The 17,436-nt window shown below is 41.5% G+C and overlaps 1 pseudogene; it reads left to right on the top strand.

The window, feature by feature from the left end:
- The window catches only part of LOC119658114, a 51,328-nt pseudogene that overhangs the window by 10,973 nt on the left and 22,919 nt on the right, over positions 1-17,436 (top strand).

The raw sequence follows: 17,436 nt of genomic DNA, 5'->3' as shown, positions 1-17,436 counted from the left end.
CATGCGAGAAGAGACTTTCTATTTCTATCTTCTCTTCTCTTCGTCTCTATCTCGGCGTGGTGTTGGCGGGTGCCGTACTCCTTAGTTCGGTAGAGATTTAGGTAGGTCTTGCATCCACCATTATGAATGCTAATCCATGTACTTGGTATAGACTGGTACCGTTGTTGCTTGTCACAGCGGGGCTCTGATTGTGCTCACAAAATCAATCCGACCGTAGGATTATTTCGTCCAGACAGGTGCTCACTTCAAACCCTGAAGGACCCACTGGACTATTCTCCAGACCGCTTCGCAAGGCTCCGTGGCTTGAATCACGTATGTATGTGGATAAACAATCATCGAAACTGTAATACAAGTCGGAATACCGGAAGCTCGCGCTTCGGGTATAAAGGTTTTGTGTTCATCTTATGTAAGAAATTTCAACGCACATTTTTCTATCCGTATATAGCTACAAATGCTACAAATCCAACATAATGCTTCATATTTTTCCAAACTATGAGACATGCGTACATATTACAGCCATAGATATTACGCTCACCCTAAACAAACAAACTGCCTATTTCCGAATACCGTACACATATATGCACGTATATAAATTGGATCGTACCCATATTTCCGATTTACTTCTTATATCTATCTGAATAGGCACTACCCACAAAGTTCATTAGCACGCATATACTATATACCTACATACACAGTTGATATTCATATACAAATGACTAAAAAACTAAAACAAAATAATTTTTTGGGACCCCATTCATAAGAACTCATTTGGTTGTGGTATTGACGAATTGATATGTGATGATGACGTCATGCAGTCATGCATGAAGAGTGCCCGAAATTCACAAAAAATGGTAAAGTTTTACCCCCTATAATTTTGTCAATAATAGTTGGATTTTCTTCAAACTTGACTAGCTTGTGCACTATGTTCTTTATTATACGCATGCCACTTGCCACTTGCACTTGTGGGATGAATATAAGGGGGGTTGCCGGGTAAATTTCTAAAATGTGGAAATATACTATTATTAACTTTATTTGTGCAGATATCGGAACCGGATATATTTTGAGGCCTAGATTTCGTAGAGATGCACTATTGAGATTTTTTTCAGATTATTCGGTTGGATAGGTTCTGAGAACGAGACCTGTTACACTTTTTGGGGGTCATATTTTGAGCCCTCACTCCCCTATGTTTAACCCAATATCAAATTTTGAACCAGTTTCGAAAAGTACTAATTGGGACCTTTCATTTGATACCCCACATGGCCACATTTTATGAAAAAAAATTTTGCATCCTCCTTTCACATGTAAACTTAACACAAAATGGCGTCAGTTGCTGCATGTAAAGGGAACGGCAGATTACATACTCCTACCAATTTTCGTGACAATCGGTTCAGCCGTTTCCGAATAAATCGGGTGTGACAGACAGACAGACAGACAGACAGACGGACAGACAGGAATCGAATCGATTCTAATAAGGTTTTGTTTCACACAAAACCTTAATAAAAACCAACTTCAAAGCGATAAAAACCCCCTTTCTTTGTTATGTTCCCCCCTTTGCAATTCTTGAGGGTATCTCACCCAGGTATTTCCGGAAAAATTATTGTTATTATTAAGTGATTAAGTAACTCTGAAAAGACAATCTTGCACTGAGTCAAATCTAAAAAAATAAAGATGTACTGAAAGCTATTTCCGTTTTATGTTGTGCTTATTTAACATCTGCTTCTAAATTGATTTTGGGGAATCAACTTGATAAGACCAATCATATCTTCATTCGCAGGTTTGTGTTAAAGATAGTTACCATTACCGTTGGAAAAATTTACATTTTTACCAATTGGCTGTTTCTAGGCACGAATATTGTGTCTATCAACGGATATGTACTGCGTCTTTTACATAGGAATTTTGACCTTGTTTGAACATTTTTTGATAGACAGACAACGTTTCAAATCAACATTTTTTTCGTTTCTTCTAGGCTTACCTTAATGGATGGACATACGAGATAAAATTGAGGGAGCCAATAGCCGATCCAAGAGGCAGCAGATAATAGAGATAACCAAAAGGTGGTAATCAGAAGCTGTGTCCTTCAGGTATGGCAGATTTATTTTGAAATTTACACGCGAATAGATATGCTGCTACTCAATGCAATTAGGGATCCAATGTTGGATGTACGGAACCGTCCTGACCAAAGAACAATATTTTATTTCCTGTGAAAATTACTGTACGATTTCCCAGTGTTTTTGCCTACGTTCATGATTTATGTTTATCAGTTATGTGGCTTTTTATTTTAAAGCCGTTGCGAAAACAAACAGTAAACTGATTTGAATTCTTTCATTTTGCAACCTTCGGTAGCCTCGCAACTAGTGTTGATTTCAAGTAATTCTTCACTTCTTTTCTTCAGTTCTTTATTTCATAGTTCCACCTTTTTCGCCGTTTTTGAGAGACTTGGCCGCCGTTTCGTGGGATAAAAGTAAACAATTTTCTTCTTTTTTCGGTTATAAAGTAATTTGCTTAACAAATACCGAATGTCTGGAACCAGCTGTTTTTTTCTTTGATTCGACACTGAAAAACGTGCAACCGACTCCCGAAATATGGTACCTATTGGAAAAATTACATTATAGCCGATGACAACATAAGCTTAAAATTCGTTGAATTTGATAAGGATGTTACCCCTCATTAGCACTTCTCAGGCAACCGGTGTCCGGTCTAGGTGTGGTTTAGAAAGGAACTCCAGACTTCTCGTTTGCGCGGAGTCCTGACCTACGTCATCACCCCATCTCAGGCAGCGTCTGCCATCTCTTCTTTTTCTACTATAGATATTGCCCTTATAGGCTTTTCGGGCAGATTCATCCCCGCCCATGCGGATTAGGTGACCCGCCCACCGCAAACTGTTGGGCCGGATTTTATCCACAATGTTATTGATGCTACGAAATCGCCCTTCCTCATGTAGGAGGCTAGAAATTCTTCGTAGGATTCTTTTCTCGAACGCGGGCAATTTTTCTTGCAAAGAACCCAGGTCTCCTAGCAATTCATAAGGATTGGCAAGATCATTGTCTTGTACAGTAAGAGCTTTGACCCTATGGTGACATCTTTCGAGCGCAATAGTTTGTAAGCTGAAATAGGCTCTGTTGGCTGCCAACAATCGTGTGCAGATTTCGTCGTCATAGCTGTTATCGGTTGCGATTTGTGACCTTAGATAAGAGAAATTATCAGCTGTCTCAAAGTTGTAGTCTCCTATCTTTATTCTTCTCGTTTGACCAGTACGATTCGACACTGTTGGCTCTTTGATGTTTTGGTTTTTGGCGCTGTTGTGATGTGATGATTAATGTGCAGTCCAAGATCTCGCGCCGCCTGCTCGATCTGGATGAAGGTAGACCGTATATCTCGGGTTATTCTTCCCGTAATACATCGTCAGCATAGGCCAGTAGTTGGATAGACTTGAAAAGGATAGTGTCTCTCGCATTAACATCTGCATCGCGGATCACCTTTTCTAGATCCACAATAAAGAGGACGCATGACAGGGCATCCCCTTGTCTTAGACCGTTGTTGATGTTCAATGGGCTTGAAAGTAATCCTAATGCTTTTGTCTAGCCTCGGACATTGGTGAGGGCAATTTATCACTCTCATTGGGATACTGTACTCTCATGGCCGTGTACAGTTTTACCCTGGTTATGCTATCATTGGGGGTCTTGGGGTCGATGAAGAGATGGTGCAACTGATGTCCATATGATCTATTGCTGGCTTACCAATGATGTTCTGGGCATATGGAGCTATCCGATCTAGCAAGATAGCCGGTAATATCTTATAAACAGTACTTAGCAACGTGATACCTCTCTAATTGCTGCAATGCGTGATATCCCCCTTTTTATGTATGGGAGAGATAATGCCTCGTTGCCAATTGTCAGGCATTAATTCACTGCCCCACACCTTGAGCATCAGTTGATGACCCCCTTGCTGTAGTTGGTCGCCTCCAAGTTTAACCAGTTCGTCCACAATTCCATCGGCTACTGGTGACTTATGATTTTTAACCCGATGAATTGCGCGGACAGTTTCTTCCATTCTTCAACTCGTCGATATTTTTGTTGTTGAGCAGTGCATCAATGTGCTCAACTCAACGCTCCAATATTCCTATTCTGTCGGAAATCGGATTTCCCTCTTTGCCTCGGCAGGATGAGCATCGAGGTGTGTAAGCATTCATTCTGGTGACTCGTTGGTAAAACTTCCGCGTGTGGTGCGGTTATTTCCTGTACTTTTCAAGCTGATAGACTTGTTGGTTCTAACAGACTTCCTTTTTCCGTCTGTGGAGTTGCATATCCACTTGCCAAAGTTCGTGATAGGCCCCTGCGCGTGCCCTCTTTCTTTGAAAGTGCAGCATTACTCGATATGCAGCATTCTTCCTTTCCGTTGCTAGCTTGCATTCTTCGTTCAACAAATTGGTTCCGCCTGGAGAGGTCCATGCATGTTTGTGGACCGCTTTCCGCGCAAACCAGGTATTTTCAACCACAAACAATTTCGTGCGATACTGCTAAGTTTGAAGAAGATAGAAGACTACAACTTTAAGACCGTCGGAAATTAATCCTATCCAGGGTTCAAAGTCACAACCGATAATAGCTATGATAATGAAATCCGCGCGTAGTTTTTCGCAGCCAATAGCGCCTATTTCATCTTATAGAAACTGTTTCGGCCGAAACGTCTCACTAAAAGGTCAAAGCTCTTGTGGTATTATGACTATGAGACTATGATATTGCCTGCCCTTACTACAGAGTAGTATTGTTTATTATTATTTTATTATTTGGGCTATATCATGAGTGAAACCAAGGTGCTCTTGAATGATCTTCCTAACTTAAAATTAGGGTTGTAGTTAATTATAACATTTGATTTGCATTCAAAAAGTACTATGCTTTAGTCTTCCTTGAATATGAAGCGATTTATTGCAATTAGTTTCGACCTAATCTTAGATAACTTTTATCCTTATTCTTTAATTGAAGCCAAAACAGAGGCCTATCATTGTTAATGATATCATTGAAATTATTTTCCAATTAAGGAAATATGATGAACAAGATAAAGCTGCTAACTTTTTTCTTTAATGGTTAAACTCCATTAATATTTCTGCAAAGCCAGACCTGCGTTCTTGGCAAAAAAAAAAATTGTGAACTCTTAGCCGCGTGCTAAGTTTTTATGTAAGGGCTCGGTCGTTATTTGGGTTGCAAAATCTCCAAGTATGATCTTGATATCATACTTGGGATAGGCTTCGAGAGTCAGGCTCAACTGCTCCGTACTTTGCAGTTTCCCCTGTAAGTGCGTGAACGTTAATGCGGTTTATTTTTCTAAATTTGCCTTACGAACGCAGGGCGCATAGCTTTTCTCTTATGTTTTCAAAGCTAATAACAGCAGATTTCACTTTTTGTCTGACTAGGAAACCTACTCCGAGCATGTGATTTCCTGGATAGCCACTATGATGTATAGTATAGCGGCTCTTTTCGAAGAAATCGGACCCTGTTCAACGCATCTTTTGCAGCGCTGTTACATCAGCCTTATATTGAGAGGGTATCGGTTAGCTGGTGAGCAACATTCAGTCTGTACAGGGAGCGCACGTTCCATGAGAAAATGCACAAATTGCTATTCCGCTTTCGGGGTTACCATTTTAAAACCCGTCCTGACTGAGGCTCCTTTCCTGGTTTCATAACGTCAGCTTGCATCATGGCATCGTGGGTACCAATCTGCGTTTGGTTCTAGGACCTATAATATCCTTTGACCGCCGTTACACTTTCTAATCGTATTTTAGAAGCCCATTGTAGGAGAATATATGATAGTTTGCTGATTTTCTTGAGGTGAAGCTTTGCTGATATGGGTCAATGATGTTTTGGACGAATGTCTTTTGCCTCGTAAGTAGGATAGCGAAGACAGTCGTTGGAAGGATGGTGAATATACAATAGAACTTACTTTAATAGAATTCAGAATATTACGTGTACAGGTGCTACTGAAAACCTGTCCATGGCTGGGACATGATCCGAGCACCAAGCGTAATACAGTTACTATGACCGACAGCACTGAGCAGTTTGTGCATCATGCTTAAAGTAACCCTCCTCTAGATTTCTCGTCATAGGAACATACAGGTGAATGAACGGGGCGACGGACTGGTCAGAGGCAGCTTCGGTTTACGGTTTTGCGCAGGCGCCGACTTATAGGTGACCATGCCACTAGATTCAGTATGCACTAAAATCGCATTGGCGGAGTTGCTGAAAGGAGGAAGAAACCTTCAAACACTTTCTTTCCGTGGCAGCCTCCAGATACTAGGTAAACGTGTGCACTTCATCTTCCTCCCCCTTCCTTCTCTGCTTGTAGAGTGGGATAGTTGCTATTCTCGTTAACGCTGCGCCGGTTAGATTCTACTTCCCTTGGCTTTCCCAAAGTTGTCCCAGTTTTAGGAGCTTGGGGCACCAAAACGGTGTATCGCAGGGCTAATTTTGCTCTTCGGAGCGAGTACTGATACCTACCTATATAACTAGGGTCATGTCTCCCTCTTCCTCATATACGCTATACAAAGCCGGAACCACCACCCCGATTTTTTCCATATGATAGTTGAAAGAACAGTGTCTTCTGGGATTTAACTATTGGGGTTCCTATGTCCTCCTTTTCAATAGTATATATGGTATATATGTCTCCCTGAAATATGGTTATCAATTTTCCGAGAGGGCAACCTAGTTCCACAATCGGGTTTCCCAGAAACACTTCTGAGCCCCATCCGTTTTGTCAAAGATAAGGTAGATGAGCCATCTCATATTAGTCCAGGGGTTTCTATATGGGTTCCACGGGTGGTCGTCAAGGGCATCAAGCTTATATGAGCTGCTGGGTACTTTTTGTTTCCTTCTAAGTAAATTTGTGCAATTTTCATTAACGTGGACGACATAACTTCTATCGTTCAAATAACACTTTGGCAACTTTTAGATTTGTGCTAGCACCCTCCTGCTCTGAGTAAATTTTAGCCTCCAGCAGTAGGTGATGTATGAACATATCAAAATGGGATTTATCAAGGGTGTGTATATCCACCGAACCTATTGTGATGAAAGTCCTCACACTTTACCTATTGCAGTCCTATATATAATGATGTTAAATGATGTTTAGCATGGAGTTGTGATGTACTCCAAATAATTTGATTGTCTGTACCGGCTGGATCTCCACCCATGGTAAAGTGAGAAGTGGGTAACTTTGCCACCTATCGTTGCTAGTTAATATAACTAAGCCAGTATTCCTAGCTTTCACCATGATCCATTATGGAGCTATCAAAAATGTGCAAAATCGCTCTCAATCGGTGACATAACATACTATGTCCGCAAACTTATAAGGTCCTCCACAAATGTTTGCACAGGCTTTTATGTACACTAAGAGCCATCGCAAAGTATCCATTATCAGTAGCGATAACAAGGCAGACAATAGAGAGCCTCTAAGACCCCCTTAAGGCCTTAATAGATTTCTATCAGCCCTTCCCGCCCTTCTCTACTCGACTACGAACAGAGTAGAGTCTATGCTGTTTTTCCGCGTCATATCCTTGCGATAAAGGCGTAGTCGAAGGAACTTTTGGCAGCTCATGAATGCACCCTAGGCGTATTCTTTTTCGGATACCGCCTTTTTAATTTTGGTCGTAGACGTATTGGGTGTTATCTCTATGGTTCTACTCCTCGGTTACAGTGAAGCGGCCACCTGGGAATGAACATTTCCCTTATGAACCCATTTTCCGGCTTTTCCATCCTTTTTGTGTCAGTGTTGGTTTCTCTAGTTTGAGAATAAATATAACCTTCACGTCATGCCACGTGCATGGAATTTAAGCGTGTGTCGTATATATTTCTAAGATGTCTAGGATACCAGGGTATCTATTCCCTCTAGTACTAGGACAGGAATGATATCGCCTGCGGCCGTTGTCCCATGCAGACAAGGCTGTTTACCAAAGATTGTCACCTCCGCAGTTTATTAGTTTTACTGACATACCAGCGGATCTAGGGTAGCTGTGATTTGTCAATTTATGAATTACTCGGACGGTTTCTTTAGTGATTGGTACTGGTATTATTAAGTAATAGTATTGCAGTAATTTCATTCTATTTGGTGTATGCCGAAATCCGTGAACAACTTATTCAATGCCGTAGGTCGGCCACACAACGGGCATTTAGCTGGATCCTCATATCAATTATTCCTTCAACCTGTTGGACGTGATATAGAGATATCCAGATCTTGTAGATATTCTCCCCGAAAACTAGGTACTTCTAATGTCCTCTTTTTTGCGACGCTGCTGGTTGGGTAGATAACAATTGGTTGGCAAGGTTTATACGAGAAAAGAATGTTCCATTGTTCTTTTTTCATTGCAAGATTCGTTGCACTATAGTCCGTCCTTTAATTTTTAACGGCTTTGACTTTCACAGATGCGGTTGATGGTTAATCAACGTGCCCAACACTTTCATTCGTCCTCGCAATCGGGTTGTATAGGTACATTATCTTGGCTTATTATGTCCGCAAGACCATGAGAACTGATATCACTACTATGGCATTCATTTATTTTACACGAAACCCTAAAGTATTTGAACGATAAATATGATTCTTATCTTTGGTAACTACGCTAATAAATCGAAAATAAAAGCATTAACTTCATATCAGCAACTTCGTTTTATTAATAAAGAATATGAGCGGTTTAGTATCAGAAACGTGAAAAAATGTTATTGCTTTAAGTACGTTTGCTCTTATTATCATATTTGCATAAGTTATCTCTACTTACGCAAAGTTTGGATATATCGTAAATTTGGCGCATAACGTATTGCATATTTGCCGATATTTGCCAAAATGGTAGGTCAAATGACTGAATCTTGATTGAAGGACTTTTTATTATTTTTATAACGTAAATTCCGATTTATCACACCCATGGAGGATTGCACCCTCGACGTAGTTTATCGACAAACTTACCTAGATCCCCGAACATATCTGCACGTTTGAATTATAGACTGCGAAACAGCCGGGGCAAATTTAGAAACATAAGCCTCATCCACGTTTACGCTCCTACATGAGGCGGTAGAACGAACCGTCGAAACCTGTCCTAGATATGAAATCAAAATCGTACTTGGGGATTTTAACAGCCAAGTAGGGACGGAGCCCATATTCAGGCAATACGTTGGCTCCCACAGCTTACATCAAAATGCAAATGATAACGGACTGCAGATTATTCAATTAGCAGTGTCACAAGAAATGGTTGTTGGAAGTACCTGGTTTGCGCGGAGAGCGATCCACAAACAAACGTGGGCCTCTCCAGACGGGACGACTTTCAACCAAATTGACCGCGAACTGATCGAATGCCGCCACCTCTCAGCCTTGATGAATGTCAGAAAATATAGGAGGGCCAATATAGACTCGGATCACTATCTCGTTGGCGAGGTGTTTCGAGCTCGAATAACAATACCACCTAGAATCCCCTCTGACAATCAGGTGAGAGTTAACACTGAAACCATCCACAACACAGCCCTCCGCGACACCTATAAGAGGGAAATGGATGCCGCAATAACTGCAGTCAACAGAGGGCCTGGAGATGAAGCATCAACAAATGATCTTCACAACCACCTGAAGAACGTTATCATGGATACGGTCACAAGCATACTTGGCCTCAGCCGCAAAAGGAGTCACCTCGATGCTCATCCTGCCGAAACATAGAAGGAAATCTGATTTCCGACAGAATGGGCATATTGGAGCGATGGGTTGAGTACTTTGATGAACTACTGAGCAACCAGAACATCGGTGAGTTGGAGGTTTCGCCACTGAACACGACGGAAAAATACTGCCACCACCAAGTGTAGAAGAAACAGTCCGTGCAATTCATCTGCTTAAAAATCAGAAGTCGCCAGGAGTCGATGGAATTACAGCCGAATTGGTGTTAAATATGGAGGCGACGAATTACATCAAGTGGTTCATCAACTTGTGCTCAAGATGTGGAACAGCGAATCAATGCCTGACAACTGGCAAAGAGGCATTATCTGTCTCATACATAAAAAGGAAGATATCGGACAGTGCAGCGATAATAGAGGTATCACGATGCTGAGTACCATCTATAAGATATTCTCCTCTATCTTGCTAGGCCGGATAAGCCCCATACGCCTAGAACGTCATTGACCCATACCAAAAAGGCTTCACTCCAGGCAAATCAGCAACAGATCAGATATTCCTCTGAAGCAAGCGATGGAAAAACTGTTGGAATATGGACAGCAGTTGCACCATCTTTTCATCGACTTAAGAGAATTCGGTATCTCGACGAAATTGATAAGACTGACTAGGCTAACCCTGACCAATGTGCGAGACCAGATAAAAGCCTCAGGATCATTCTCAAGACTATTCGACATCAACAACGGTTTACGAAAAGGGGATGCCTTATCATGCCCTATCAACTACTGGCCTGTTTTGACGATATCGACATCATGGGAAGAACGACCCGAGATGTATAAACTGCCTTTATCTAGATCGAGCAGGCAGCGCGAGATCTTGGGCTGCACATCAATGAAGGTAAGACAAAAAATATATGGTGGCAATGTCAGCACCAGAAACCAACCAAACAACAACATCAAACCGCATTGGTCAAACGGGAAGAATAAAAATAGGAGACTACAGACCGTTGGTAGTTTCTCCTATCTAGGCTCGAGAAGCCCAACCGATAACAGCTATGACGATGAAATCCGCACAACTGTTCCGCTCGAAACGTCTCACCATCGGGTCAAAGATCTTACTGTACAAGACAATGATCTTGCCAGTCCTCATGTATTCCTCGGAGACTCGGGCTTGTTCAAGTGAAGGATCCTCCGAAGAACCTTTGGCCCTCTACATGAGGATGGACGATTCCGTAGCCTACATAACGACGAAATCATGTATCTTCGCTTTCGCATATCTCATTGTAAATTTCCAGTAGTTTTGCTCTGCTAACTGCTGGTACTTATATTATTTCTTAAGTCTTCTAGGGCAGTGATGATTTTCATGGTCTGAGGGACGATGAAATAACTGCACGTGATTTGAGCGACCCTATCTTAACCACAGGCTTAAGGTAATCCTTAAAACATTTATGAGAATATGTGTTTCTGAGCAGAGTCCTTTAAAAAATTTTTGATTTTTTTTGTAAACTTGCTGTTTCTTTCTTAGTAAGTTTTATGTACCGCAAAAGGTTAGGCAGTTCACTATTCGATAAAAAGTTAGGTAGGGTGCATCATCTTAACTTTGATTAGGATTTGGTGGTGTATATTGGGATAGTCCTCATGTTTAGATATGTTACATATCAGTGTAGCGTGAACGGATGTGAGTCCAACAACTGAAACAGAACCTCGGTTTCGTCGGTACGTTAACTAATCCAATGTTGTCCTGGATTTTTTTTACAGGTCATCAGTAATCATGGGCGTCGGAGAGTATACTCCCGAAACATGTTCTCGAACTCGCCCAAAAAAGACTTAGAGGAGCGTGGTACCTATAACTAACACAAAGGCGCCCCTTGAAATCACATGTGGTTTGGCCGCCAAATGCTTGCGTTACGGAATCTTGTGTCCAAACCGTGATCCACACATAGCGGAAAAAGATTCCTGCGTGGTTAAGTTAAGAAGTGGTCTCTCAATGGAAATCTTGGATAGTCTTTACAAAATTAAGGTCGAATTAGTTTCATTTCTCTATTTCAGCTAACAGCTAGGTTAGTGCTGGGTGACAGCAATCTGACTATTGCATGAACCCTGACTTCTTTTGCATAAAATAAATTGAGGTTGTGTGCCACTCCTTGGCATTGCATCCTAAATTTAAACAGGTACTGGATTGAGCGGGCATGGTTCCGCAATGTATTCGTATATAAACACGGTCGTAGAAAGAAAAGTCGGACGATGGAGAAAATAAAATTCTATATTTTGGGCCGTTGAGAAAAGTTCGTGTTGCGGGGGGGGGGGGGGGGGGTTGGGCTGGCAGCGTGATCATCCTTCCCTGAACATATATATGCAATAATTGCTGCTAAACTTCAAAGGTTACGATAACTAGATCTCACAGGTTTTTTTCTTATTTTTTTGCAGATCATCATATATGCCCATTTGTCATAGCAACTCTTGAAGGGCATCACCATGGCCTCGATGACGTGGACCTATTTCACACTACTTATGTGGAAAAATTTCCTCATAAAACTCCGACATAAAACAGAACTTTTTATTGAGATCGCGGTACCGGTTGCATTTAGTTGTATGCTTATCGCCATCCGAGCGATTGCTTTTCCAGACGTGATAGATACTCCAACGACTTATGAGGCTAACGACATTAGAACGCTCTCTTCAATATCGTAATTTTGAAAGTTTTCCTTTTGAAAGAAGACAGTTATAAATTTAATTTATTGCAGCGGTAAATATCAAACTGAAATAAAGCAATGGCAAATCAATTACGCACCCAACCACACGATTATCGACCAACTCATGACCGATGCAGTCCAGATGATGGGAGGGCCTCAACCAACTCTAAAAGGATTCAATACCCCTGAAGAAGTCCAGAGATTCGTCATGGCAGAAGCTACTATAGCAGGAGTGGTGTTCGATGTGAACATAAAAGATTTAGATAAGGAGTACCCAAAAAAATTAAAATTTAGCCTACGCTTTCCTGGAGGATCGAGAACTGGGAAAATTTTCGGTACCACCACTACATGGATGACAAAAAAACTGTTTCCCATGCAGTTCGAACAAGGGCCAAGAAATAGAAACAAAAGTGACGGTGGAACTCCTCCGGGATATATTCCCGAGGGATTTGCCACTTTGCAGAATGTGATTTCTGCGTCTTACATAAAATTAATTGGCCAATTGGAAGAAATTCCTTATGTTACGGTGCAACGATTTCCGTATAAGCCTTATGTGGATGATCCAATTATCATGGCAATGGAAGTCATGGTCGCCTTTATAATTTTACTGAGTTTTGTATATCCCTGTATTCAGGCTGTGAAGGTAAGTCTTCTTAAATAATTTCTGATATTACCCAAACTAACTTTTAAAATTTATTTTGGTACATTACAAGCTACATCCAACTAAATCCTGAGCATAGACATTAATTTTTCCACTCGTCCATTTTTGATAGCATGTGACCACCGAAAAAGAAACGCAACTGAAGGAGGCTATGAAATTATGGGACTGTCGACATCCCTACATTGGACTGCATGGTTTTTCACGCTATGGATTTGCCTCATTGTCACTGCTTGTTTGACAGTTTGTATTCTTAAGGTAAGTGGACAATTTTAAAGAATTTATTTGGTGTTTAATAAAAGTCATAATCAGTAAGCAGGTGTCCTTTTGTTAGTAATTAACACAACAAACAAAAGCAGGAAGCAGTTGGCACAAAACTACTTAATGCAAAAATTGGGGGATATCAAGGGAGAAGGTTAGTCCTTCAACCGTGATGAAAACTCGCTGTACAATAATAGTTAGATCGCAGCGAATTTCTGGTTTTACGTGGTAGAGGCAAGCGTTATCGTCTCCAGAGGGACTTTCTTTTGGTTGTTCTGTAATTAGACGGGTAGGGGCACAAAATCACATTGCCAACTCGTTTTTCCCTTCTCTAACCGTACCAACTGACAGATTGGGGTTTTCTTCCCAGTAAGAACATATGCTAATGGGGAGCACATAGTCGTCTGCAAAGTAAAAAGAGTGGTGTCGGAGAAATCCGGAAGGCAAGCAAATCTCAGCTGATTTTGTTTATGTTTAGATTTCATATGAGTTCTCGTAACAGCTTTTGATCGTTCCGTATCCAGTATTTGATCCTCAAATAGCTTCGGATTGCAGACATACCGCCAAGCAATATATTTCGATGCATTTTCAGTATTTTCAGGCTAGGTAACATGACGACCTCTTAATAATATAATAGATTTCGTAACCTACCTCCCACCCTAAGCAACGAATGGATCCAAATTTCATAGCTTCTTCATGATCGAATAATCTTTGTTTTCAATCTTCAAACTCTTTAGGAAACTTCGACTTTTTGAGTAAACTCAGACAATTCGTTAGTGCTGATAACTCCCGTAAATCGGGTGAGAAAGTGAATATTTATTCAACAGACGTCGTCGCTGGTTTCGCCAGGAAACAGATTACATGTTTTCTTGAAATATCGTGTATCCAGAAGCTAGAAGGCACCATAGTTGATGTCTTAACAAGTGTCGGTGAAGCTTCTAGAAGCGGAAACTGGAGGATTCTTTTTGGTTTGAATATGACCCCAAATTCAGGATCGTTCCCAGAGGTTCCGTATTTTAGTACCCCACCTTTAGTATCTGCTTATTTATGAAAATTCTTTCTTTATAAATGGTAATTCAATCGTGGAGTTAGAAATACTATAAACGGTTCCCTTGTTAAGTTGCAACGTCGGCATCACCAAGTGCACCAGCAACCACTAATAGCATATCGTTCAATTTCGGCGTTGGCAGTGTCATGTTGATTCTCACTGGCTGTATCCTGGTCTTGGCGTAATGCAAAGTGCGTTCGGATATTGGTTTTCTATTAGATTTACTGCTGGACTAGTATGACCTTACTGGGGGAAGTAAATAAATATCAGCGAAGTACCTTTTTGACCAGATACGACTACTTGAAACAGGGGGCATTTGGTACTTACCGCCAAACAATGTATTTCGATGCGTCCACCATTCATGGCCTAACCTCTGGTAAGAAATATGATTTTAAGAACAGCAAATCAAGGGGAAAACATTAATTGGTGTAACATTAAACCCGAAACTAACAAACTGCCGTTTGTATTCGTTGTCTATCTCAATCTACTTCTTTCTCCAAGGCATTGTTATCAATGGTGCAACAACCGTTTTTTGGTGTAGACCTATCTTAGTAAGGAACTCTTAACATTCCAATTTGGCACCGAGGTCCAAAAATACGATAATCGCGGTGGTATTGGCCTCGAAAAGGATCACCATCTGATGGTCGCCTACGTAGCATGTTTGGTCCACCACTTCGCTCAGGGTTGAAGAGTTGCGATACCCCAAGTTCAAGATCCAACCGCAGATACATTAAGTAAGAGAAGTCGTTTGGCCATCAATGCATTCAAACGGAGTAAAGCTGCTGGGATTGACGGTCTCCCCCTAGAATTATTCATCGCTGCACCTGCAGACCTGTTACTTCCACTAATATGGAAATCTTCGGAATCCCCAGAGAGTGGAAGAAGTGGATGATCGTTAAAATTCCATAGAAAGACACCCGTTCTAAGTGCGACAATTGGAGGGGTATCGGGGTGCTGCCTTCCGGCGCAAATATAATAATCGTGGACCGTATCAAAGAACATCTCGGAAGTTTGATCGATAAAGAGCAGGCTGGTTTTCATTCTACGCAGGAGAAATTACTAACTATTATCAGAGCGACGTATGAAGGCGGAAAATGTTAAGTGGTGCACCGAAGTAAAATCACACAGAATTTTGTGGTCCAAAGCGGACTCCGCTAGCGTCGCATCAACGATTTTGTTTCTTCTTGTTGTCGATGATGTTCTTCGTGCTGCCTTGTCTGGAGGTCGTGGTGAAATTCAATGGAGGATGACATTTTTCCTCAAAACACCTTGCCTTTGCTGATTATATCTGTTAGCTTTCTCACCGGGTCATTAAAGTTGGAAACTGAATTTGGAAAGAGAGACGAGTAGAGTTGAACGGAAGATAAACATCAACAAAACCAAAACTCTTACTCTGATGGGTCATCGTAATCTCTCCCTACTTGCATTAATGGGCAGACTATCGAAGGCGTCGATCAATTTGTATATCTGCCGACTAGATCTACTCTTGCTGCCTTGTCTAAAATCTGGAAATGCAAGATCAAGCTGAGATTGCTCTGGGTAAGTTTTCTTTTGGTGTTACTATACGGGAGTAGCACGTGTTAAGTAACTGTTACCCAAAAGTTCCAAGCTTTCATAAATACCTGTCTGCCACAAATCATCGGAGTACGCTGGCCTGGCACTGTGATTGGAAGACCGAAACGGCAGTGGATAAGTCATACCTGAAGGAGGGGCGACAATTGCATTGCGGGCTATGCCATGCACTGGAATCCACTTTCCCAAGGTGGCCAATGAATGGGTTGCGCCAAGGGCATTTGGTGCAGAACAGTAGAGGACGAGTGCGATGGTCTCGGGAAGTCATGGAGGGAGTTCAATTGCATTTCAGGTAACTGCAAACGATGATTGTGATTATGGTTGATGCGATTATACCCCACCAAGCTTTTTGTATTCACACTGTGATTACTCAAAGTTTAATACTAGTAATATGAGTTTTTACGGTTCTCGGTTCCACCAGGGGTCATTTAAGCATGTTTGCCTCAAGTAATAGGCCAACTCCCTTCAAAGCATTGATCTTATCTCGCCAAAGGAATCATGTAGAGAGCTGCCTTTTATTCGCAAGAAGTTCATTGGACCTTGTCCAATTCTGTTTCCTGGGATTCTGTTTTCGTGTTACAGTCTTTTCGGCTATATGATTCTGCTTACGCTATTAAATCTCTTAGTTCTTGCGTCGGTAGAGCACACTAAGCATCATAGTGTATGCAGAAGTAACTATCGCGTTCCTCCTTTCGCTATTAATTTACTGCGAAATGTCCGTAACTAGGTCCAGTATGGTTGCCATTAAGAATTTCGATATCAGGAAACAGACTCTCGGTTTTGTGGATTTTTTTCAGCATAACAAACTGATTCAATATGAGAGATTTTGTTAAATCGAATCTATGGTTCTTGCACCAGAAAGATATAAGAGCAGTCTTGCAACTTGGTCAGCTTTACTGCCAACAGAAAGCAAGAGGCTTTATATCAGCATAGTCTAATATGTAATGGAAAACAGAAGTGTACGGGACAGTCGGTATGTAACCATGTTTCCCTTACTGTGTCGCAACCTCTTGGTATGCGCCACCTCGGCGCTTTTTCTGTGTGTGGAATGTCGTAAAGTTGAACACCCAGGAGATTTTTCAAAACTCTTGGAGCAGGTGGGACCGCCGCTGGGGAGCAGTACTGGGGGGTGGTGCTGCAGTTGACACTATCGCAAATTAAATTATGAACCAGATAACAATAGTTTGTGGAGCTTCCATGCCCAGATGAGCACCGAGACGTGGCAAGCCTACTATGTATTGGTGGACGGCGGAAAATGCACAGCCTCGGAAGGAGTGTCAAAAACTCAACTGCTCGACACAAAGTTCAAACGATTGGGGAGGTACTTACTACAATGACAAAGTACCGATCAGTCAAAAGAAGACTCCGCAGCATAATGAGCAGGAACAAAGCTCGTTGATGGCAGAACCTGATGGACGAACTGAATGGGGACCTGCGGGAAGACGCCGAAAATACCTGCAGAGGTATACGAAGAAGGGCGTCTGGTCGATTATACATTTGATGTTGCGGCGCTTGTTGAATGCATTGTTGAACAGGTGCAAAGCAGACTTGTCATATTGATCGCCGGGTAAAAAACCAAAG

Source organism: Hermetia illucens, chromosome 5, assembly GCF_905115235.1.
Source record: "Hermetia illucens chromosome 5, iHerIll2.2.curated.20191125, whole genome shotgun sequence".
Lineage (NCBI taxonomy): Eukaryota > Metazoa > Arthropoda > Insecta > Diptera > Stratiomyidae > Hermetia > Hermetia illucens.
This window is presented reverse-complemented; position numbering and strand designations above follow the sequence as displayed.